This window comes from Pieris rapae, chromosome 9, assembly GCF_905147795.1.
Source record: "Pieris rapae chromosome 9, ilPieRapa1.1, whole genome shotgun sequence".
In the NCBI taxonomy this organism is placed as follows: domain Eukaryota; kingdom Metazoa; phylum Arthropoda; class Insecta; order Lepidoptera; family Pieridae; genus Pieris; species Pieris rapae.
Window position 1 is genome coordinate 9,100,205 of NC_059517.1, and position 27,788 is coordinate 9,127,992.

At 32.0% G+C, this 27,788-nt stretch overlaps 1 protein-coding gene across 1 annotated transcript in view; it reads left to right on the forward strand.

Moving 5' to 3' along the window:
• The first annotated feature begins 4,809 nt into the window (after positions 1–4,809).
• The window catches only part of LOC111004035 (sex peptide receptor), a 143,964-nt gene continuing 120,985 nt past the window's right edge, over positions 4,810–27,788 (forward strand). The window contains exon 1 of the mRNA XM_045629538.1: positions 4,810–4,958. The gene's annotated coding sequence lies outside the window, so the exon portion shown is untranslated. The remainder of the gene's footprint in view (positions 4,959–27,788) is intronic.

A 27,788-nucleotide genomic window follows, 5' to 3' on the forward strand; every position in this document is an offset into this window, starting at 1 on the left:
ACAGGAAGCAAACGGGCAGGAGGCTCACCTGATATTAAGTGATACCGCAGCCCATGGACACTCTTGATGCCAGAGGGCTCGCGACTGCGTTGCTGGCCTTTTAAGAATTTGTACGCTCTTTTCTTGAAGGACCCTCAGTCGAATTGGTTCGGAAATACTTCAGTGGGCAGCTGGTTCCACAGAGTGGTGGTGCGCGGCAAAAACTGCCTGGAAAAACGAGGTTGTGGAACGGCGGACTTCGAGGTGATACGGGTAGAGGTGGAGGTGTCATATTTGTACAATACCAATGAACTTGCGTAGATTGTATATACAACTAGCGGATCCGACAGACGTTGTCCTGTCTACACGTCTTTAATTTCAAAATTTCAATTTTTAATAAGCCATTTTGATGAAAATTATTATTCAAATGTTATGACAATATCTAACGATCCAGCACATGGTCACACACGATATAACACAATGATAACAAAACTTTTTTTAAATTTCGGGACAGACTAAAATTAAAATTCGAATATTATTTAAAATTTGACACTGCGATGGTAGCGCCGTCTGTCGGATCCAATGTAAAACATTCCAAAATCAACAACAACTAATAAATTGAAAATTAATTAAAAAAACATTGTCCAGCGGACAAAATTGTAAATCTAAACCATTCCCAGATCCCCTTGAACACACACAAAAAAATTCGTCTAAATCGGTCCAGTCGTTTAGGAGGAGTTCAGTCACATACACACGCACACAAGAAATATATATATTAAGATATGCAGATTTTGGTGTTCGTTTAAACTAATTTATCTACACATTAACTCACCATAATTTTTATTGCTTATCAATTTCATACAATTTATTATAAATCATATATAATAAAAACTTTCGTCGGCTTTTGCCTGCCAAAGTTTATAAACGAATTTACCTTTTTAATTTATATTCTGTCCCACTAATGCCGCTATCTCTACAACGCAAGTCCTTACACAGTTTTATATTTTCCGTGCCATAAATTTCATCAAGTTGACAGCCTTGTCGGATTGTGTCAATTAGAAAATCTTCACACAGGAAGATAGATGACGGTATTTAAATAGCTATCAGTCTTAGATATAGTACATTGGAGTTCTGGTTATTTTAAACAAGAATAACTTTATACAGTAAGGAATGCGCTACTGTTTAAAATGGCATGGCACCCAACCGGCTTTACGAAGAAATTTTACTCTCAGATAGCCCATTCTTTAGGCAATTTTCAAGCCTGAGAAGGTTGTTGACGTGTGCAAGGGTTCACAATTATGGAATGTAGGAGTTTCGTGATTTAAACAGTGGTGTAAATCTGTTTATTACGTGACACAAAATATACAGAACTTTATTAAATTTTAGTGCACTTTAAGAAATAGCACTTCTAGTTATGTAGTAATATCTGGAATGTGTTGGTATACTAAAACTCCCAGAGTAATAAAACCTATATCTAATCACGCAGTTTTGACTAAAAATTTTATAACAGCATAAATAAACTTCTCAAGCAGATAAAAATTAAGTTTTAGTTTTTATGTTTAAGTTTAATGATGATGAATGAAACTAATTTAAATTATGTTTTATTAGAAGAATTGTTAGCTTATGTTTTTATGGGCATGGCCAGTGAGAATAAAATGCAATCCTCTAAACGTAGCAAACAGTGGTGGTGGAGAACAGGAAGAAGGGGGAAGAAGGGGATTTTTTTTTTGCAGAAAGTCATACCTAAATGGCCCCTAAGGTTTTTTTTTAACGAAAATATTTTAGTTATATGTAATCTTATTTTCCTAAAACAAAGGAGATTATGGTGAGCATTTACTCCACTAAGTTTGAATCAATTTTCTTCGACGTCACTTCACATTGAGCCTCATTAGTGTCTGATTCCAGTAACATTTTTGTCAAGAGATCTCCGTCGGTTCGTCACGTACTTGGTACTTAAAAAACGATTATTATGCAATTGATTTATTCTTATTAGAAAAGATTTTGGGATTGGGGAAACGCCAATTAAACTTGAATCTAGTCTTAAGAGTTGGGAACCATTTTTTCTGAACAATGACATATTTGACTTTGTTGTTTATCAGAGTGACTAGATACGTGAACAAATACGGCTTTTATAATTTTTATAAGTTGTTTTGTGACTTTCGTCAGTATCATTTCAAGCAATAATATTTAAATTGTATTCGCGAAATGTTTTATTATTTAAGTTTCGAGTGCTTTTTAGCAATCAGTACTGTTTATAAATAAGCTTTAAAAAAGTTTTATTCCTCGTAAGCAAATGAATATTTTATTTCTTAAATTCAAATATGCTGTATATTTAGATGCTTTTCAAAGTTTTTTTATACAATAAGCTTGTGTATTGAACCTAAGCGGTTTCTATTATTATTATGACATTTTGTTGCGGTGGCATTATTCATAAATGCACGGCGCAATGTTTGCAGTTCCTTACAATTTCCAAAAAAAATTTTCCTCACCCACTTCTTCCCTTGGGTTTGGAACTGATAGTAAACGTGTATTTTAATCATACCATTTACTAGTCCATTAGTGTGCATAGTTACCGATATGATTAAATAAATTGTTATTCGATTCCATTTTGTTTTCCTTCATAATCTCTGATTAAACAATTGCGTGCCCGATTTTGTGAACAATTATATGAATATTCACATGAAATTTGAGGTAGAATATAATAATTAATATTAAGTAAGCCGCATTTATTGACCTAACACTGTTTATAAAATATACACACATACAACACTAACTTTATTAACAATATTTACAAAATAAAGCTTTGTTGAAACCAGTATACAATACAAAAAACGCGATGAGGCAGCATATCTCGCAGAGCCCTCTAGCATCGAGAGTGTCCATGGGCGGCGGTATCACTTAACATCAGGTGAGCCTTCTGTCCGTTTGCACCCTGTTCTGTAAAAAAAAACTTACCCAAAAAATTGAACTACGGAAATCGGCGTATCTGGCCATCACGCTACCACCTTTATAATGGAGAGACACCATAACTTCTTATGTCCTCATTTGTCGAGTAATTTGTAATTTCAACTCATTGTAAAAAGTAATACATGTGATTTTTTCGGGAATTTTCAATAGCTCTAAGTTAGAAAATTGGCGGTGTTTGAACACCTTTGCCTTGTAAGGGCGCAAAGAGTTTGAACCTGAACTCCTGATGTAAGAGAGAAACATATCTCCCTCTTACTAGTTCCTTCTATCTTTGTTTGCCATAATCACTTTGTATAATGATTTTATTTTTAAAAGAGTACCGAGAGATACACCGGCATTTTTTCTCGGCTGACACCCTCTGTCTTCTTTGCCCGTGTATAGGCAAAGTCAAAATAACTAATAATAATAAATTGTAAATAAATACGGAAAGAAGTTAAATCAATTCTAAATATACATTTACTAGCAGTTCGTAAGTCAAAAGCATAGATCGGGCAAGAAGAACTGGCAACTGATATGTTACTTGCATTTGTAAGATGTCTACCAATACAAATTTAATGACGTGGAATAAGTAATGCCTGTCTTATTATACTCCACAATAAATATTTTTTTCGTTCGTCGCATAGCGGTAAATGAGTATGAAATAGAGTTTACTCTTGACTCCACGCACACTCATACATTATAATTCCTCCTGATTATCTAGTAAGTCTCTCGAGAACATTATTAATACCTATTTTTAGATTAGCTGGAGCATTTAAAATTGACTTATATAAGAGCTCATAATATCTTTCAAGATATGAGTAATTTCGTTAATAAAATTTTCTTACATTTATTTATACGAGAAATAATTAATAAACAAAGTTTTAAATATTGTTTGTAACTCAAATTCAAAAAAAACTTTATTTATATACATAACCAAGTTAACTTATGAATGTCATCAAAAAAGATGTTAAATTGATTCTGTGCAAGAAGAATTTCCCGCCACTATTCTTATTCATACTATTTGAGAATAATGTGGTTATTAAAAATTGTTATTTCACTGGAAAGAAATCCCATGACCTCAGGTTTGTACCATGTGCGATAATCGTTAAACAATGGAGATAGATAAAGTGGACAATCTAGTGAAATAAATAATTTCTAATTTAGGGCAACTATTATCGAAGTTTGTATCAAGAAATATATTATTTCTTTATTTATTTTAAGTATTGATGAATTTTGTTTTTTTTATTATCTTCTATAAATTAGTTTTGCACTGTTGCACTTCAGTACATTTTTTTAACGGCTTTTTTAATTCGTTGGCACAATTTGTAGAATATTAGGTGTTTTTTTATTCTTGTATGTGCAGTAAAGAATATATATAAACAAATAAAAAATATACCTACCCTTACAGGGTAATATTTTATAAACAAAACATGGATTAAAAAAACATAATAATATTTATCATTACCTCAGGGTAAATTAAAAAGAAGAACAACTTTAAAAATACGAGATCACAAAACTTTTACTGCAAAGGTTAGGTAAGCTTTACAAACGGTAAATGTATTTTTGCACTTTAAATAATAGAATGCATTAGTACCATTTTTGTTTAAATAAAAGTACGAGAAATAGTAGTTTATACATATTTTAACTTAGTCCGTATAAATAATATTACAAACACACAGTTACCGACTTGTATGTCATATATTTGCTATATTACGATCTAAGTTCAAGAGTCTAAAAACGTTTATAGAGCCAGAAAACCGCCGGACAGCGATACATCGGAAAAGTTCACTGACCTCATTAATATTTGAGTCTGTGCAATGTTCTACCGTTTGAAAAAGAAATCCTTGCTGAAATTTTCCGACGGGGCGGTGGCGTTAAGACTGAAAACCGTCAGTCGCTCTTCATCCGTGGCGATGAATGAACGTGCTTGCGGGATATTTTCTCTTGCGATCTCATAATTATCAGTGACTTGGATTTAGTGATTATGAGTGCAGTGTTGTGATCTGTTTGTTTGTTTTAGTCATCGTTATCAGGTGAGTGATTAACAAACTCTAGCCTACAAATATTACCTTGTTTTGGTTCTCTTGAAAGTCACTTTATTTATGAGAAAACACTTTTTTAAATGATTTCAAAATGTATTTATTTTATGGTATTTATTAAAAATTACTAAGGTATTTTATTAGTGACATAAATAATATTAAAGGGTCTGAATGGATGCATGTTTTAAGTTTATGATATGCTTAAAAATTATTACGTTATTTCTAACAAGTTTGATTTTATGTTTTTAACACAAAATATACAGTTTTTTGGTTTTTAAAACGTTTATTATATTTACTAAATCACTGAAAGATTATCCCGAAAGTGAATATATATGAACTATGTGTATAGTTTTAAATATTTGCTTACATAACTTTTGTATAAGTGTCTTAGTTATAACTTAGACTAGGTGTCTTAGTTACCATATTAAAAATAAATATACATAGTTTCTTTAGTTAGACTTTCAAGTCAACATGAGAGGGGTAATGGTCGTAGGTAAATAGCTAGTTGAGGCCGCGAGAAGTTCTTTAAAATAAGCATAGCTGACTATTGTAAGTTGTAAATTTTTCCTTTTTCTTTTTTTAATGTTAGCCCTAGTACAACGCAATAAACCGGTTTTGAAATATGAGTATGTCTTCTAAAAGTTCTATGGATATATATAGCCTTCTCTTCACCAGTGTCAAAAAAAGTCGATGTGGTTACTAGAATTAAATAATTAAATATAAAAAAACACCGCCCAGGCAGTTTCAAATTATTTAACTTCGTAGTAGTCTGTGAGATTTTGAAAGGAGGTTTTATTGCCTGGAATAAAAGATTAAGTTCTGACAACACAGTACGCTGACCGCAGTTCGGTTGCCTCTATTCTTGTTGCATTATTTATCTCTTGCCCGTAACTTAGTTTTCGATGTTTCTTTTTTTTTCATACACCGAAGATTATGAGTTATTTTAGAATATTTTCATGGGTTACAAATGTCGATCAATTTCAATAACAATTTGATACAGACGGCGCAAATATAAACCATAAGTTGAATGTTTCCCTGGATGTTCCAGGAAACAATTTTAACGCAAGTTTTCCTTTTCAGTGTTGTTACAGGCTTTTGCGCTTAATATGACATTTCCACGTCTTTTCCGGGTTTATAATTTTTATAACAAATTTTCCTTGTCAAATATTCGTGATTAATTCTAAGGTTATATTTTCAATTGTTGCATTAAATTCATTTGTTTTCATTGAAAGCAAATTTTCGTTGACTGTCAAATATTCGTATATATCTATACCTACGTATAATGTCAGCTTCTGACAGCTCGGAAGAGTTTTCATACAATTTGGTCTTTACACGAAATTTTAAACAATTCTCTCATCCCCGTTGAGTTCCATAGACTACTTAAGGCGTACTTACCGTAGCAAGGAAATAATTAGGCTTTTTAATTCATACCTGAATTTATATTGCTTTGCCCAAAATGCCCAGGTCAAAGCCGCATAGTCAAATTAATTGCATCACAAAATTTTACTTTTACGTTTAATTGGCTTTAAAAATACATAAGGCTGTTAATAAAGTCAGGCCAATGGACTCATAGTAGACAGTTTTTTTTAATAGCACACGGTCACCAAACAGGCCTTGGAAACTCTCCCAGAGGGCTCGCGAGTAAGTAGTGTAAGTGATATAACTTCAGGTCAATCATAAATAAATATATATGTGTTAATTGTTAAGATACTATCTTCAACTAACGCACTTCCAATCAAGCGGTTGTGAACTCGTTCTCCCTAAAGATCGTTCGAATTAAATTGAGTCTGCGAGACTCGCTTGTTGGGGGGTTAATGTTTCTTTCTTTTGGAAAATAAGTTTTTAATTAGATGATAATTAGTGATTAACAGTAATTATCATGACCACGATTGATCACTTGAAATGTCAATATGTCTTTGTTTAACATTCACGTTAACAGTCAATAAAAAAATTCTTTACAAAATTATATCAAAATCTGTCCATCCGTTTAGGATTTTAGTTATGAACACATGCATTTATAAATATACCAGCTGTTTATTTTACAGACTGCGCCAGCTACCGGGCTCATTTGTGAACCCAAACGCATACAAAAAATTAATTCAGTGGTCCAGCCGTTTAAGAGGAGTTCAGTGAACATACACACATACAGTATATATATATATATATATATATATATATATATCTAACAGTTAACAAAGAAACCACAAAAATGTTGTGAATGTGTGACAAATTTAAAATTATGTAATTTAAACCAGTAATTTAATTTGACATTTGCGACATATAGACAACATTGCTTTACCTTTCAGTTCGTCTTAAGTTTGTTAAAAAAAATTCTATAATAGAGAACCCCATTCATTTGCTTGGCGTACTCTATAGTCTATAAATCAAAAGCACAAATACTGAAACAAGAATTTGCGTGCGTATTTTACTATATTCATTGCGCGGAATTGTACTGAATATTGATGGACTGATGAATAGATAATAGACAATATGTTTCGGAGTGTATCGAAGCGCGAGTTTGAATAGGCTTAATTACTATTATGTAGTATTAGTGCCTAACGTAAGTCCAGATATTAGATAATTCTGTAAACTTACAATATTGATTCGTTAAGTAAGGGAAGGGTATAAATAAGGGTGCTATTTAAATTCTCAGGATGTTCAGGTAAAGAATGGAAACGTCAAGTTACTATCTCTATATATGTATATATATATAAAGTTCTCGTGCCACAATGTTAAAATAAAATATGTTTATTATGGAACATAAGATAGACAGGTATCAGTTATTCACGTCATTAAATTTGAACCTATAGGCATCCCTACTCATCGGCAAAGAAGACAGAGGGTGTAGGCCGAGAGAAAAAGCCGGCGTAAAAAACTCTCGGTACTCTTTTAAAAAAGCAAATTATCAAACAACACTCATTTTAAAACAAATATAGCAATTAGGGGTAGCCTGCCCAGTACTAGTCCCAGGGCTTTTTATCGACTAGATAATCGCTAACTTTATAGTAAGCCTTTTTACATAGCTTTACTTTAATACATTTCTTAAATTTATAAATTTCTGATAAAACAGCCTCTGGGATTTTATTAAAGAAGGGTATCCGTTTTCCCAAAAAAATATTACTAACTTTAGATAGTCTAGTACGGGGAAATGGCAGCCTGCGTTTGTTCCGAGACTTGTCATTGTGCGTATGTTCTAGTGAACTTATCACTATTTGTATAATACATAATATTTTCATAAATATATTCCGAGGGAAGTATATTAATATCCTTAAATTTATCTCTCAGAGATTCCCTACTCCTCCAAAGGTATTCAAAAACAGAAAATGGGATTAAATTTTCTTGTATTGTTAGCAGTGAATAACAGCTCCTGTTGTGATCCTAGATTGAACAATTGTTTTCACAGACAACAAATTTTCTAAAAACAAACTTACAACATTGATTCGTCAAGTGGAATTTGGGAGTATATCATGAGGGCAAAAATAATTTCTGACAACGTCTATCAAAAAGGTTAGTCGACATCACAGGAGAACGAAGAGCTGGCAGCTACATCGGACAAAGAATTAGTTTAGCTATTCAAAGGGGGAACGCTGCCAGTATCTTCGGAACCTTGCCTAAAGGGACTCCTTTTAATAATTTATTTTAGTAATTAAATTTAAAGGTTAGTTATTAGGTATATTAGAATTAACTACAATTGTCTAGATATTACATGTTCATTAATGTTAATCATTATTCAAAAACAGTTAACTTAATGATATTAAATTTTGTGTATGTGTAAGCCATTGGTTCCATTCTCGGCGTAACAATAATTGTTTTCACAGAGGACAAATTAGCCTAAAAGCAAGCCTCAAGCTTTTGAGAATGATTAATGAAGGGTAGAGTCACTACTTGACCTGGGTTTACAAACAAAGCTAATCATGTAAATGGATTATTAATCTTTGATTAAAACATTCGAAGTTTGTCCTTAATGCTGATTACTTCATACATACTCACCCAAGACGTGCTATAAAATGCAAGCTTACAAAGTTTCCTCAGCATATCTTACGAGGAGTAAAATGTACAGGCTGTTTCTTTATTTAATACATTTAACCGATATGTGAAGCGATTTTATCTGGTTATATGAAAACATCCTTAACGTGTAGTTTATATATTTAGGGTACAAAATAAATTTTGAGACACGGTGTACGGTGGACGTACGGTGTGTATCCATTTTATCCACTCGTGTATCCAACATTATTTATTCTTAGTTCTGTAGACTACAACGAACTAAGTGTATGCCGAGAATTCGCGCTTGTGATGTACTTAATAAAGTTGTTACATGGCAAGGACAGTAATTCGGCAGTACTTCAGTACCTTAGCTTCAATGTGCCTGATGGGTACGGCAGAAAGTGACATCCTTTTCCGTTACTTCATGTGCCCACAGCTAGGACTAACCTTCTGCAAAGGGCACATGTTATTCGGTATGTTAATTTAGTTGACAAAATACATAGGTATTTTGCGGACCATTTTCATTGTCCGTTGAGTGAGCTGGCAAAAGTTATAGTATTTGTTCGTTCCTACAGATAGTAAACTTATGAAATTTCATATATTTTTCAGGAAACTCAAACCCAAACTGAAAAATTTATTATTTATTAATTTTCGTTTAACAATGACTTTAAAACAAACCCTTGTAAAAGAAACATACCAAATTACCAAAAAAAATTACAAGTCAGTTGTGTCACGTGATTTTTTTGCTAACTAAATTACTAAAACATATTCAGTCACATAATTATTTTTATTAATTGAAAGATGTCTCAGGAATGTTTGCAGCAGAATTAATAAAAAAGTAGTAAATTAATAAAGCACTCGCGAGCCCTCTGGCATCGAGAGTGTCCATGGGCAGTGGTATCACTTAAAATCAGGTGAGCTTCCTGCCAGTTTGCCCCCTGTTCTATAAAAAAAAGAATACTGCATTATTTACGTAGGCATTTGGGTTTGAAGCTCTGAAAATATTTTATAAAATTAGAATATAAAAAAAAAGAAAATAAGCCCATATCCATAGCTTAGATCACATATTTTGACATTTAAGGACAAGGTACCTTCTGAACCTGAATCTAAGGTTTTTCTTCACCGTAAGTCTTCACCCAAGATGCAGGTGTTTAGTGCACCGAACGATGCTAGGTTTGAATGACGCAAGATTTCTCCTAAACATTTGCCTTTATTACGAAGACTCGTTTGACCTTTGGATTTTCCATTTTGGTTATTTTTCCTTTATTGTTTATATTTGAAAGTAAAATATACTTTGAGTTAAATATGCTGTGTTTAATATTTAACGTTTATTCGCTTTTCACATTTCTCCACTCTGTATCTTATGAATAATATATCATTGTAGGAATTGGTACTTTAAGATGTTTGTTTGATTCTTTTGAACGATCCGATTTGGATTAAGCATGTGTAGGCGTTGAGTAAAATTGTTTTTATTATTTATGGTACTAAATTTGAGACTCGTTATTTTATTTAAATATAGGAAAAGACCAGCGTTGGCTTTGTATACTCAAAACATGACTTTCATGCAAGATGTAGTGTAGTAGGTTCGAACCCCGAAGTAAAGCATCTTCAGGAGACCGGCAAGTCTTAAACCCTACTTAAAACCTATTTGCATATTAGAAAAAACAAATTATCGCGATACAGATGTGTATGGCTTAGATCTTAAAAGGTTTTAGCGCCAATAGTTTTATTAAAGTGAAATATCTTTAGGCGCATGAGGGTACAAATTTTATGGATGAAATGCAATAATAATAATAATAGCGTCACGAAGATGTGCAGCGATCGAAACAGATTTAGAGAAAGTGAGAAGGGCCTTATATAAATTTTATTTTAACAATTATTAAGATATCATAAAGAGAATTTATGAAATATTAGTAATTTACATTTTATGCAAAATAATTTATTAAAATGTCAAAAGTCGAATTCTTAATTAAAATGCCACGTGTTTTTATTATCTAAGAAATAAATTACAAAAACAATATTTATATTAATTTTCGATACTTTTAATATTTCAATGACAATTTAATTCCTAACATATCTTACTTTTTCTCTCCCTCTAAGTCTCGGGAATCTAATGTTTTAGATTTGTACAAATATGAACAAGACTTCAAAATTACTTTGCCAAAGAAGTTTCGCTTCTGACTTCTGTGTACTTTGTACGCACGCACTTTTCTTGTCCAAAAATATACTAAAATAAATTAAAAGTATGTAAGTATAATTAATTAGCTGAAGTACTTGTAACTTACATTCTTTCACTGGTATCCGTAAGTATGTACGAAGTATGCAATGATGGACTAGCTATTGCCCAAAACCTAACCTAGCTCAATTCATTTTTGACAATCGGAGATAAACATTTTAATCCAAATACTGATAGAAGTGTGCCAATAACCAAGCGACAGATTGTAATAGCCATCTGTCGATACATGCTATCCATGGTAGGTCGGATTGGTGTGCGTGGATAGTCCTTTGTATGAAAATGACAGTTTAACTGTGCCAATATCTTATCTTAAGATTTTAATTTACTTCAGTTTCAAAATAATTAAAAAGGGTATTTGATATGTTTTAAACATAGACATTTATATTTTAATATTATTTGTACGGTTTTATTTACTTTATTTGGTTTATACTGATTATCAAATATGAGTGTAAAAAGCGAAGAAATTGCATTCTATCCGTCGCCAAAAATGGATTGTGTTTAGGGATTGGTTATTGGGATGCAGATAGGACATCGATCGACTGTCACGGTCTGATCTCAAATTGTTTTCAATCTGAGATTGTGGATTAATTATTGGGTTCGGGCGTAAGGCATCTAACATGACACGTACATATTGTGAGCTGAGCTCACAGCTCACTAGTGCCGTAGTCGTATCAAGACTATTTCAGATTACATCAGACATATTTAAACATAAATTTTATGATCTATCTATCTAAAGCCGGCAACGCACTTGTGGTCCTTCTGGAAATGTCTATGTGCGGCGGTATTACATACCATCAGGTGAGCCTTTTGCATATAAATATAAAAAATATTTCGACAACGATTTTGTTTTCAGGAATTTTTGAGACATTTGTATCCATTTCTGTTTTTTCTCTCTTTCTCTCTCTGTCTCTCTACTCTCGTTTCCTTTAATTTTATGTTATTATTATATTGAATACTTTGTACATGACGATCTTTGACAACCTGGACAGTATAACCAGCGGGTTTTAATTTTTTGTACGTATTCTCTCGCCAAATCTTTTGCGTTTCTTTAAGTTTATGTTATTATTATATTTTATACATGAGAATCTTAAGGTATCGAAAGGTATATTAATTACCTTGAATATATCTCTCACAGATTCCCTATATTTTAAATTATAGATTGCACGAATAGCCCACTTCTGCATGAAATGTAAAATGATGTTTGTTTAAACGTATGAGGTACGACAGAATAATTGTTATCTAGTCATCTAACATTCTCTATCTCTGACTCCCTAGAGTAGTGGCGATATATGAAATTTTGTTAGAACCTATTTGTCATGAATAAAGTTTTTGTTATTATTTTTATTAATAATATATGAAGGAACGTTAAGCAGAAGATAAAGGGTAGAAGAAAATATGACTAAACTAAAAGATACGCAAAATTCCCAAAGGTGAAAAAGGATGCGACAATTTATAACTTCTCGTCGTAAAAATGGCAGGTAAACGTGTCGTCATAAAGTTTTTATGTCACCATTAAAATAGTTGAGATATTCGAAAATTCATCGTTCTTATTTCATGTTCCATTTTTGTGGATTATGTGTTTTGTGAATGTGTTTCTGTGGGACTGAAATTTTGATATTTTGCTAATCCGCGCACCGGGTGAGATAAACTCGCTAAGAAACTTTGGTAGTATCTTAAAACAATTTTATTTTTAATTGTCTTGTCAATCTGATCTTAGAAACAAGTTTTTTATAGAACATCAGGTGAGCCTCCTGTCCATTTGCCCCCTGTTCTACAAAAAAATGTATCAACGATCCTTTTTGGATTATATAAATTAAATATTAACGTTTCTTTAAGGACCCATAATGAAGGAAGCGATGGGCGGGTCTCGTTAAGAATTCAGGCTTTGACGCGTTGTGTAAATTTACGAAAATGGAAGCTTATAATATTATAAGTACCAAATGAAATTTAACGCATAAAAAGTATTCCTCCCCCCGTATTAAAAATTAAGGGGAAAATATAATTAAACGAAACAGCCTTTCGCACAATTATATACAATTTAAATATTTAATATAAAATAAATCCTATTCCTAATCCCACTCAATCCTTAGTTGTAAGGACCTCATCACAAGAAAATTTCTCTAAGGCGAGCATTTTCCACGCCTTTTTTTATAATTCTATGAGATTCTTTTTCACATTTCTTTTTCCGGATGGAACAAGCCAAACCTTTATTTTCTTTGTCCTATGCGCATCGTTGCTTCGAATTCAACTCAACGTAAATAGTATTTATGTAATTAATAATAATTTCTTATTTTAGCTTATCATTAAAAAAAACAAATACACAACTACATGCAATAATCGTCGAACGAGTTTGCTTATCTTGCCGAAGCCGCGTACAAATTATTTGAGGAAGTCTATTAAGTATGAGGGTGTGCAATTATTTAATCAATTTAATTGATTAATTATTGCATTGCATTAATACCATCTTAGCCCCCTCAAGTACCAGTGTACTTGAGATATTATTATTTTAGTATTCCGCCCTCGCAGAATATCCAGTTCTTCCCGCTTCCAATGAGAACCCCTATTGTTTCGAGGCCCTTCACAACTCCATCCCACCAACGCAGCCTCGGTCTACCAGGTTTACTCTTGCCATCGGCTTGAGAGTTCAGTAAGGCCTTGGGGTTCACCCTTCTGTGCACATGTACTAGCAACTTGACCCTGCTGCACTTTTTCCTACACACTTAAGAATCGGACGATATAGGCGTCGTCTAGGATTTTAAACTAACATACACTACGATTAAAACATCTTGACTAAGCCCCTGTTGTAATATGGGCTATAAACAAAAGAACTATATTATCTATGACATTTATGGAAAGTATTGATCGTAAGAGAGTTAAATAATTATTAATAAAAGAGGAGTGTCTAGAAATTGTGACTGCCATAAATGTCAATGTAATAATTCGCAAGAAACACAACTTTGTTACTAATTAGATATCATGATTGATCCATATCTATCAACTCCTTTGAGCACACTTGTTAGTTATATTACTTACAACTTTGAATCATACCCTCATCTATATGTTATACGTAATATATTGGATACATGTGTCTTATATATTGTTAATTTACTGCCATTTAAACTTACTATCATGGATTTTAAACAGTTTTATGTAACTGCGCGTAAGCTGCGTAAATAGTCTTTATAGAGCGGTTGACTTGATAGAAATCTCACACGTCCAATGTTTTTTTTTCATTAATATCTAAAAAAATCTAGATTGATGAGAAGAGTACCTAACACTTAATACGTAATTTTATTATTTATTTTCAATAAAACTCATTTTATGGTAGTTTCTAGAAGATTTGTATGAGGTCCTTAGTCGTGCTTTGTTTTTTGGATGGATTGTGGATTTAGAGGGATGGGTTTGGTGTAAGTGTTCGGGATTAATTCAAAATAATAAACTGACTGGTACATGACTGGTAAATGACTATTGAATCTTTCATAAGATTTCAGATCCTTCTAATATTCATTATTATTATTTATTACATAATTGTACACACACATATACCTGTTATTCCAATCCACTCAATTCTCTCAACGCCGAAAAGCATTTTATGGAAATTGAAGCATGAGTCAAGTATAGGCGTAATGAAACATTATAAATAATACAAAAGCAGAAATTGTGATCTAAAAATATCTTATTGATTTCAAAATTCTTCGGAGACTCTCGAAGTACTAAATGGGGAAAGCAAATTCTTGGTGATAATAAGGCGAAGCTAACACCACTTAAAACATAAATAAACCTGTCCAATGCCACAAATGGGACAAACAAATCAATTATTAAGCTAGCTCTGACATGTTTGGACATTTTGACGTTGACATGTGAACAGTTGCGGACAGGCCAGGGTGCCATTGTGTGGCCGTGGTTGAATAAATGTTCCTGGTTGCAATGAAGAAACCATCTTTACTGTAAGTGTTATTATGATAACCAGGTCGTGTTGAGTTTAGTTCAAATATTTAATTGATATTAAGTATTAAATTTTAGTTTAGCTATTATGTTTTATGTGGTGGTTGCAGTTCCTTATACGCCTAAACTTGGAGATTTAAAAAGAGTGATATTTTCTTTCGGGTTCGTGTGGTCCACACTACGCCTTTGTTTTGGGTACTGTTAGTAAATTTAGATTCCTATTTTTAAATATTCATAAGTGTACAAACGTACAAGTAAATAGAGATACCGCTAAAGTTGAATGTTATAATAACAAAATGTCACGATTTGTGGGACGGTCTAATTATAAGAAGAAAAATATCTTAAAATGTTTAATAATCTAAAAATGTGTAGATAATAATAGCTACATCGATAATCCCGCAATTAAACGACATATATGTATGTATACTATATAAAATTTTTTTTGTTAAAGTAGATGTGCAGTGTCGTTTTAATAAGCAAGTTTGTTTATAATGTTAGCGGTTTAGATTTTGATGAAAAAAATCTCGAATTTCTTACATTATTTACATAAAAATATTTCGCTGGATTCGCACGAAAATGATTGTGTATTCAGCGAAATATTTCCAATTTCCATACAGTTTAATAGATGTATATGAAGAATATGTCTCTCACTGCCGACGAAAACCTATTCTGTAAAACATTTTTTATTAATAACCTTAAAGGGTTCAAAATGTTTCGTAGTCAAAAGTAAATTGTCAGTAATTGTTACGTGGCAAGCGTGACGATTACTTTCAGACCAATTTTATCACAAACATATTTTTATTTTTTTATAGAACAGACGGGTAATCCGGCAGGAGGCTAATCTGCATGCTAATTGGTACTGCCGTATGAATACTCAATGATAGAGAGATTGCGAGTTCGTTCTTTGTAAAGACGCTCTTTTCTTGAAGGAATCTAAGATAATCAATAATAATCTCTTAAAAGAGATTTTGAGCTAAATTGCTAATTATTGATATGAAAGAATAAAAAAAACAGACTTAGGTATCTTATTACAAATAATTATTCAAATAAAAAAAGGAGTGTGTGGTTTTATGAAACCACGATAAAAGTAAAACTTTTTTTCACATTTAACTAAAAAAAATTTTCCGTAAAGTGTATAAAAATCACTTTACCATTCTTATTATACTTGGAAAATTGGAATGATAATGGGAAATAAAAGTTTCACTTTTATAATTAACAAAATTTACATTAAACACTGACAGTAACAAACAAAATAGCGTGGAGCATTGACACAAATGAATTATAGTCTATACATTACAGGTCAGCTGCTGCGAACTATGTTCACCGCCATATTGGCTTTGGCTGCTATGACGAGCGCCTTTCACTTTATCCCTACTCCGCGGCCGACCGTCACGCGACATACACCACACAGACGAAAAAGTTTGCGACGATGTTATAAAAGTTTCACTTTAAAAAACCTCGAGCTTCAAACTTTTACGTCCATTATGTATCTGCTTCGTATTCATTTTTTTTTAAATAATGTATCTGTGGTTGTGTACCTAATACCGCTTTGCTCACGGTGATTCCCTTCGCCCTACTAGCGAACCATAACTGGGCTCACAGAACATCGAGCCATCAGGAATGAGAGTCGCACCTAAAGCCACTAGGCCAACACTCTCAATTGTCTCAATTCGATTGCATTTTATATTGTAGTTTGCTTTGCATTCGTCTTTTTCAATTAAAATGTACTAGTCGTTGTTTGCGACGCAGTGAGAATATTGGTTTTCTGATTCAATTCTAAATACAAGGATTGAATTATTCAAAGGAATCATTTCGCATTCTTGTACAGGAGTTTGCAAACTTTTATAAGTTATTCACTGCTTATCACTCAGTTATATGAGAGACTGATACGCGTATTTTCCCATTAGGTACTTATAGTGGGTTTTTACATATGACAACTTCTTCTATACTTTGCATCCCTACGTCTTACGAATAGAGATGTTAATTAATTAATCCTAATTAATACGGTGGCCTAGAGATCGGCATCTGCAAAATTTCAGTCACGGCGACAAATGACTGAGGCGCGACATCTTCAACACACTAATATCGGATTAAAAAATTGTATTTTTAATATTGCCTATTATATACAATTATAGGGTGATTATAATAGTTTTGATATATTTATTTATTAACACTTCGTTGCATTAAATAAAAGAAAAAAAAATGAACATAATTTAATGAATAGCAACTGGCGGCCTTATCGCTTCGAGTGATTTCTTCCAGGCAATCACTATATATATTTATAATAAATAAAAACTATTGTAATTACTCTATGATTGTAATAGAGAAAAAAATTAAACTTTTCTCTGATGAAAATAGCAATTTTTGACTTATATTCCAAAACATCAAAAAAGGGCGTGCGTACAAAGAACCCATGTCAGAAGTGAAACTTTTTTGTAAATTAATTATTACTAGGTAGGTACTACATGTACCAGTATATGATCACTCCATATATTTGTATATCTATATTTACACTGTATACGTGCTAATGATAATATACATTAATAAATCACCATCACCATATTTTTTTTCATAATAATTATAGTTCAATAATAAAATATAGAACTCTTGTGTGTGCTACGAGAACTCTATTTTTGTGTAGTCTGCTGGTAAGTCTTTGCTATCTTTATACGTACATGTCAGTCACTTTCTTGTATTATTTAATAGGATCTTTTAGTAGCAATTTCAGAGTTTAAACGCCGTTTTCAGTAGCAGTAAGTATTAAGTAGTATTTACAAGCGTACCCCTAATATTAGATGTATCTGCCATCGTAGATCGGAAGACTAGGTGTTCAAATAATTTTACCCGTTAATACTATGTCAAGTCATATTCAGTGGCTTGTTCTGATATAATTTATCTACGGGAATTAACTCAGCTTATTGAAATGTTATCTTAATATATTCATATATACGATAACATATTGGTTAACAATATTGACACAGACTACTAACATACAGTAACATACAATTCAACAATTTTATATCTTATTAAATTTAAAAATATATTGTTCTAAATGTTGTGAAAACGCCAACAAACATTGGTTACTGTATTTAATTATAAAATAAAATAAAGTATTTATAAAAACAATTATGGATTTTTCTGTATTTCATCGGAATTTTTCGTAGGGTCACGTTATCAAACCCTAGATCGTATGAAATAGCATATCAATTTCCCTACTATTGATTAATTAACCTATTATTAAGAAGCTGAAATGAACTAAGTAAGAAAGCGTAAGAGTGAAGAGTGACTTGTGCAAGATTCGATTTGATTCTAGATATAATATGATAATTCTATTTTTTCATATAAATAAAAGGCAGTATTATAAATGCAAACTATAAACATTGAAATGAAAAGAAAAGGATGTGTCTATGGTTTAAGAAAGAGGCAACTCAGAGTTCGTGTGTTTTATTCCCCGTTGTGCTTGGTTTTTCTGATTATACGTGCAATCGCTTGCAGAAGAATCTACTTGTCTATACAAATAAAAAAATCGCAATCCCATGTAGGTCCCATTGGGGTATAGATTATTCTTCAACATATACAAATTATTGATATAAAAGTTTTAAAAGTTATGTACTGCACCAAAAATAACCAAAATAACATTTCATAGGCAACACCAAAATAGAAAAGCGGGATATGCTAAAATTTTTAAAATGTCAATCAAATGTCAGTTGTATAAAGGATCCATCTCCCTGAAATTACTCGGACAGAAAAATCTAAACATTTATGTAACATGACGTATTACAAATTATTTGAAGCACCATACAAACATAAAAAAGTGCCTGCGTACAAAGTACACGTGTCAGATGTGAAACTTAAATTAATTATTTTATTACCTTACACTTATATTAGGTAAAAGTATCACTCCATCTATTTGTATATCTATTATTCACACTGTATGCGTGCTAATGATATAATAAATAAATAAAAATCTGCGTTTTATGCGACAGAATTGCCATCTAAAGTTCTAATTATAATACTAAATGAATACATGAACTAATAGCGTGTTTTTTTGCTCAATTTCCCTTTCTCACTCTCGCAAAATATTTTTAAAATATTATCTATTACTGGTTGGATATAAACTGTATCAATTACGGAGCTAAGCTCCAATGATTAGCTGATATTATGAGAAGGGTGTGCGAGGCTTCTAATCAAATTGATAACGTACCATTCACGCTGTGAAATACTGATAATATTCTGTTTTTGTATGGATTCGTGCGTTGGCGTCAACTAGGGTTAAATGTGTACTATTATTTTCACAATACCATTATTTGCCAAAGTATAGCTGATATATCAAAATTCAATAATATTTCTTACCGTCTTCTGAATATTACTAGCCAGCACTGTTCATATTAAAATGTTCTTTCTGTTCTGTATTTAATCCTAACTGCTCGGACATACAATGACCACTATTTAGACATTGACTTGTTTAGGTTATCGCGGAATGTGGTTAAAACATGTATTAAGAATATACATAGCGCAAAATCATCTACATCATAAGCACGACCCACATACCCACCATCACGTACACACACACACCATTACACAACACAACCAATTTAGGTTTAATTAATTAAATTTAATCAGTTAATTGTATTTAATACCTTGTTTGTTTGTTCCCTTTTTTAAATCTTTTTATTATAATGTATCATGTATTCCGTTTGTGGCTATGTTCTTGGTGTATTTGTTTGTTATTATATGTATTTTGTGTTAGCTGTAGGAGTACTATATAAATAAATAAATAAATAAACTATGGAAATGGCAATCATTTTTTACATCCCCACTGAAAAATATGCCACTTACTTATCTCAGAATAATGAGGGATAATATATATAAATAATAATATATTGGTCCATTATAGTAAAAAAACTTAAGTATGTATATGGTAGCAATTCTATTTTTTTATTTCTACATAATATAATTCTTAAAAGACACGCAAAATTTTTGAAGTAATGTATAAAAATCCTCGTTCATACACTTATACAGCCATAAAACAGGTTAAATTGAAAGTCAAATATTAAAGCAATGATTTATGGATACGAGAATAGTGATGTTTATTAATGTAACGACGCGGGCGCATGTCTGGCGTTTTTCAGCGATAAAAATGTAAATAAAATGTATTTTTGAGAAGGTTACATGATTTGAAGGTTGCTAGGCAATTCATGGTCAGGTTTATCGGTTTCATACTTTTAAAAATATTTTTATTCTGAATCTACTGGCTCTGCGTTGAACGAGTGACCTCGGTCGCGTACCGCCGTACGGATTTTCTAAGTTTTTTTCTAAGCTTCCTTCATCCTTTTTCATTTCATGCATTATCAAATGCGCTACGCAGTCCGCGCTATAGATGCCGAGCTTCACGCGGGGACAGCCCTAGCTGGACACTTAAAGCCATTGGCTAAACAGAGGGGTAGCGAAAGCTCTTGAGTTAGTCCTTCGGGGTTGACCATGGCATTCAACCCTAGGAAACCAAGAAATGCTGCCTTGGCTCAGTCCAACCTTGACTTAATCCATATCATGTATTTCAGTTAGAACACCTATAATGGCAATTTACGTTAAATAAAATATAAAGATGATTCTAGTGGGCAAATACAATACAAAAAATAATAGAATAAAGCTTGTATTAGTTTTTTCGAATCCATCACACTACTAAAGGATAGTTCAAATGCTATGGTGCAAATGCTACTATGACATTTGACAGTTATAAAACCGTTTTTTTAACTAAAGACACAGCATTAAATATCGTACAGCAAATAATTCATACTTAATGAAATTTGTTAACTTACGACTAAAATCGTCATATTTCTTCTCTTTTTACCATATTTCGGTGATGAATAAGATTTCTTATGATTATTATTATTATGGTAACTGTTTACTTTATCTGAGGATCGATTCATCATCATGATACACTATTGCGTTACACGGGCCTACATGCCACGTATTTTTTTATTTTCTATAAATGTGCCGGTTATTTCTGCTGTTTTTAATATCAGCTTTTTGAAGGATCATATTTAAATGAATTTTGGGAGGTTATTTTGACACATTCAAAACAAATCAAATCAAAATTCATTTATTCAATTAAGATGCTTATGAATGTCAAAATCGTTTACAAAATTCGCTAAAGAGCAAAACTACGCCATCCGTTCGCAAAATTACCAGGAGGCCTTGTTTTGAGAAGAACGGGCAAGAAACTCGGCAAGTTTTACCCTCCCTCTACATAACAATAATTCAAAGGAAAATATCATAAACCACAACGTCATTTAAGTTACATATGTAAAAAATAAAATAAAAATCTGTTCTGTTATCACATTCACCATTCGTGGGAATATTCCAGAGGTGGAAGAAATAGGGACTATTGATACTTTGTTAAGGGTCTGAGTCCATATAATTTCATTTTTAAGATCCTATTTTTGTTAAATTAACTTTCTTGAACACAACGAATCGAATCATGCGTGAACAGGCTTCCATTGTTAAATTTTCCTAATTCTGTTTTGCGTTGTGTTTTCTATTGTCAGGAGAAAGTTCTATTGAAAAAAATTAAAGTTGAGCGGATCATTAGGAAATTTATGAAAATATAATATTGATGTGACACATCTATAGCCGCACGTAAAACCGATTTCTGGCGTGGCGACGCATGCCGTGGCGACGCGTCGCTACGCTATATTATATACAGTCTAAATGCAGTAGTAAATTTCATATAAAACATATTTAATGAAAATAATGTTTATTCAACAAATAGTCACCGTTATCTGGAAAAAAATCGTAATATTTTATTTTATCATTATGATATACATATTTAGTTCCTATCACAGTCTGTTCTTTTCTGTATATTACTTTTACAAAATAATGTCGATGTTTCACATCAGCCAGGCGTCTAGTGACGGCTCACATTTTTATTAATCTTAATATATATAAATCTCCGGTAACGATGTTTGTCGACGATGGACTACTATACTTAACCGATTTTAAATTAAATTGGCACACCGTGAGCAGTCTGGTCCAACTTAAGAGATACAATATTTTTTTTTATAGAGCAGGGGGCAAACGGGCAGGTGGCTCATCTGATGTTAAGTGGTACCGCCGCCCATGGACACTCTCAATGCCAAAGGGCTCGCGAGTGCGTTGCCGGCCTTTTAAGAATTGGTGCGCTCTTTTCTTGAAGGACCCTAAGTCGAATTGGTTCGGAAATACTTCAGTCGGCAGCTGGTATATAGCTTACATCTCAATTTATACCCTTTATTTATTCAAAATATAAGTTTATTATTTAATACAATTCTATCCAATGGCACTGTGTTAAAAGTACCAATGTTTCACATAAGCTATCTACCTTTTACATAAGTTCTCCTACCATTTCCCTTGAATAGTTTAGCCACAGCAACGCTTGGCCGAGTCTGCTAGTTTTCTATAAATTTCAGCGTTCTAAGGGATAACAAGGAAACCAATCAATTATTCCAATTCATATTTGATATATCTATAGTTGAGACGGGACAATATTTGTCGGGTCGGTATATATATATACATTTACAAGCATCTACAAAACAAAATGAAACAATGGTTATTAAACAACTTATTAGGTACTAGAATTCAATCCTCAAAAGGTAAGCTAAAAATTAAAATCACTAATGAGTTTTAATTAAATCCTTATAATCTGAAAGGGCTCTGCGTAAACGAGCAACTTAATAGGGGTAACAGGTAAGGGCTGTCAGTCGGCTATTTTCAAAGGATATCTGAAATAGAACGAACCTTTGTTTTACGACGAAAATTAGATCAGCGAATAAATAAAGTCCGAATTGGAAAATATTAAATCTGAATTGCAATGAGAATGTGACAACTGTCTTACATTACCATCTACGTCAGTATATAGTTAATAAATTAGAAAAAGTCTTAATAGAATTTATCACCAGGTTCAGCAGATTTATACCAAAAGAATAATTGAAAGTCAAAGAAAGAGAAGTCTTTTTCCGTAATCGGGCAGTCGAATTATATGTTACTTAAAGATAATTAAATGCATATATATATAACACTTATAATATGGATAACGACAAATATTTAATATTGGAAATATCAAAAAGGTTAGTCGACATCACAGGAGAACGCTGGAGCTGGCAGCTACCTCGGACAAATAATTAGTCTAGCTATTCAAAGGGGGAACGCTGCTAGTATCTTCGGAACCTTGCCTAAAGGGACTCCTTTTAATAATATTTTTTAATAATTAAATTTTAAGATTAGTTATTAGGTATATTAGAATTACTATATGTACAATTTGTTTAAATTAATAAAATTATAGCATCTTTTATATTAGAAGTCATATTTACAATTTACTTACATAGTAATAATACAAATAATTAAAAATGAATAAAAATCAAATAATAACAAATTTAAAAAGTTTGGTCCCTGAGACAGTGTAAGTACCTTTAACGCTGGCAGTATTTCCTCGCCTTATTGCGAAACTTATACTTGCAAATTTATTAGAAATTTCATTATATGCATAAATAATCTATAGACGCTACAGTAATTTATCTATTTCAAACAAAAGGCTGATTTGGTTTTTGGGTCGAGACAATATGTTGGTTTCATTGCTATTCTGCTTTCTTAAGTGTTAATTGCGTCCCAACACAGCCTATGACTGAAATTAACGAACAAATGAACCTTTCAAAAGAGAAGATAAGAAAATCCAATCATTGGCTATGATTGTGAATTATACCTTGGCGCGACAACTCTGATGTTAATCGACATTTTTTTTTTCTTGCACTGAGACATCATGGAACATTTTGATCTAGCCTTTCGTAAAACTAATAAGTAATTTAAGTGTAACCTAATTGTCTAATAAGGATATTTAACATAAGTAAGTGTCTACTAACACAACTATTTTTTAATATCTTCTGTCGATCCGGAATGGTGGAGGCCTGATGACGGAGAGTTTATTGCCAGTTCTTCTCTTCCGTTCTACGCCCTTGATTTGAGAACTGGCAGTAAATGTAAAATTAGAAGCATTTAATGGCTGTTTCATTTTTTTGAAGTTCATTAGTGTACATTATGTTACCTATATGAATAAATGATTTTTGACTTTGACTTTTACCTGTAACACAGGTGGTCTAACCTTTAGTAGGCATCAGTCTCACATAGACAATATTTTTTCAAATTTCCTTTGAAAAGAAGAATACATACCAATTATTTATTAACATTAATAAATAGTTGTAACTTATTATGTACGAAGTTTCGTGTAAAATAAAGATTATTATTATCATAGACATATAGACTAAGAGTCTTTATTAAGAGGACACTGTTTTGTATTCTATTTTTTCACTTATCACTATTTAGCAATTGCACTAATACTGATTCACTATATAAATCAAATGGTTTTGACTTTTTAAATGTTCTCACTAGTCGCGTGGTGTCAAGAAGTTGAATAGACTCGAAAATAACGTGATGGCGGAGCCTTTGTGGTTAGGCTTCCTATCTTTTTGATTATTGTGGCGACGTTCTCTACATTAAGGTCCCGATAGTGGTCGTTATTGCGAATGTACCAGGGTACATTAACTATTCCCCTGAGCAATTTGTTTTGAAATCGTTGCATTATAACGAACGATAATGACAAACGATATATTTACCTACAATATAGTTGCACATAATCATCTTGATTTTTTTTTAATTTGTACTGCCCGAATCACTAATCGATGTATCACACTTTTTTCACCCATTTCCTGTCTTCTTGATAAATAATTTTATTCTAATTCAAATATAGGAATACATCCTGTATTCGATTGAGAATTTTCGTCAAGAACAGGTTTCTTGCATCTATGGAGTGTCAATGTTTCAATTGCTTTGTGACGTTTTGCGTGCAATTTTAAAGGTTCTTTGGTTATAATGCTATAGTGTATATTATGTCACTGACCTTAGTATATAAGTTAAATGTTTAAATATGTTCTACGTGCCGGTGGACAGAAAAACTGTGTCCAGTTTGTGTTTCCACCACACCAACTTCTTCTATTTAAGATTATGTATACAAAAATAAAAAAAATAAAATTAATAAATAACAACGTAGTATGCTAGAAGGTTTTGATTAATCAAGACAATATTAGCTTTATTTATAAAATCTCTTACTATTTATAGGTGAAAAGCAATACAATACCGTTAAGCAAATACAACGATATGTTTAACACTGTTATAAGTTATGGTTAAATGTTATTTTGCTTCTATAAATCTGTTGATAGCTGCGCGAATGCTTTTTTTAATAGTTAACTATATTTAAATATAAATAAAGAATAAATGCCGTGAAATTTAGCAACTCAAGCCATAATTTTAGCAGAGATTAACAATTTTTGCGGTGATTACCTTTCAGAAACTGTTTACACTGGTTGTTGTACTGTGACGCGTTATCTAGACTATAATATTTTAATTCGCAATGAGCAAATGTCAAACGCAAAATAAGAAGATTTAGTGTTCATCAAGAAACGGAAATTGGGTTTCAATACGTTTCTGATACACGGGAGTCTCAAGTAAATAACATATATACAATAAATGTGACCTAAATATATTAGGCCCCTAATTAGACTACAAGCCTATAGAAAAAATTAACCTGCGAAATGAACCAACGTGAATGACGCTTAGAAAATTAATTTCTCTTAGTCTATATGAAAATTCTACATTTTGCACCATCGAAAATTTAACTCTTGTCTGGAGATTGTTGCATCTTCTGTATAGAAGTAGAGTAGCCGTGGAATCAAAAAACTTTCAGTTTAAAAAACAGAACTAACTTAGATGCCTGCAACGCACCCACTACTCGATTGCCAAATCATACAAAAAAAAACATTGCTAGGCTGCGCGGACGCATCCCTGTAAGGTCTAGTATCAAGTTGTATTCCTAGATAAATAAATAGTTTTATTATTAAGCCATTATTGGTGATACTAAATATATCACTTATTTAGGGTACATAAAACAAATTAATTCTAATACAGCACTTGGTCCGTTTTAGGTAATGTCTGACACATAGGTCTCTTCCAGCTGCTTTCATTCTAATGTTAGCTCTTCTTGTCAAAGTAGTGCCTTCCGTTCTCTTTGTCTAGTCTGCGCGACTCTTGGTCTCTTCCTCCCTTCCAGCTCAGAAATAATTAGTAAAAGGCATTACAGAAATTTGTAATAAAATTAATTCATCACAATAATTACAAAGATTTGTAATAAAATTAATTTATTACAAATCTTTGTAATTATTAAGTTATTTTTCACTCAGTTTACATGTTTAACAATTACAAAATACAATTTAATCGGTGTAACATTAATACTACATTAAAATAACGTAATTGAAACAAGTATTTTGTAAAGAGAATTTACTAAATTGCCAAGCTCCAAATTATCCTAATTCCCTTTTATGTCGTTTTCATTGCTTTGTAATTTTATGATTGACTTTTTTGGCATAAAGATTACATTCATAAGTCGTTTACACATCTTCAAACGAACAGAACACTATTTGAAATAGCTTATTGTTTCCTTTATTACCAGAAATACTCGTTATACCACCCATTTCTGTAGGGCTTTGAAACAATCAAAATATCTTTATCATATAGGTAGCACAATAATACTTTTTAAAGAATTGAAGCTATGTATCACTGTAAACTTATAATTATTTAACATAAATTATCACAGCTTGTGATACTTTTTGACATTTAACACCTTTTATCTTCAGTGACCGTTACCACGCACGCTGTAAAGAAACATCGGATAAATTTAAAATTATGTTAAATAATTATAAGTTTACAATAATACATAGCTTTAATCCGATAAAAAAAGTGTTTTCTTTATATGCTAAATGCTTCTAATATTGCACGTACTGCCAGTTCATGCAATATTAGAAGCATTTAACATGTATTTATAATTTATATGGATTACAAACAATTATACAGTATTTACAATTTTATTAACCTACAAAGTATTTATACAAATTATTAATAAAAAAAATAAAAAATAAAATAAAATACGTTTATTTTGAAACATAAGATCATCTAGGTATCACTTATTCCACGTCAATCAATTCGAACTTGTAGGCATCCCTACTCATCGGCAAAGACAGAGGGTGTAGGTATGTAATAATAAATCAAAACAAATTTCAAAAGCTTCAGCCCTGTGGAAGTGTACCTTTAACGCTGGCAGCATTTCCTCTCAGTATTACGATATTGAGCCAGGAAAGCACCGGCTCTTATTCTTTATTGACGTTTATATAATACTAGTGACCCGCCCCGGCTTCGCACGGGTGCAATGCTGATACTAAATACACTACAGAAAAACTGTGAACGTTGTATATAAAAATGTGGGTTATCCATAAGAGATAGACATATACCATCATGGACTTTTCTGTAGACCTTTTCAATGTGTACAATACTTAGTACATTATTTTGATAAAACTCGTAGGGTTCAGCATGCGTTTGCAATGTAAGCGGAAAAATGTAATTATTTACGACATCACATTAGAAACCTCAAAAATAACAGTACTTCTCCACTATTTAATGGATGTTATTATACATATAAACTTCATTGAATCACTCTATCTATTAAAAAAAACAGAATCAAAATCCGTTGCGTAGTTTCAAAGATTTAAGCATACAAAGGGACATAGGGACAGAGAAAGCGA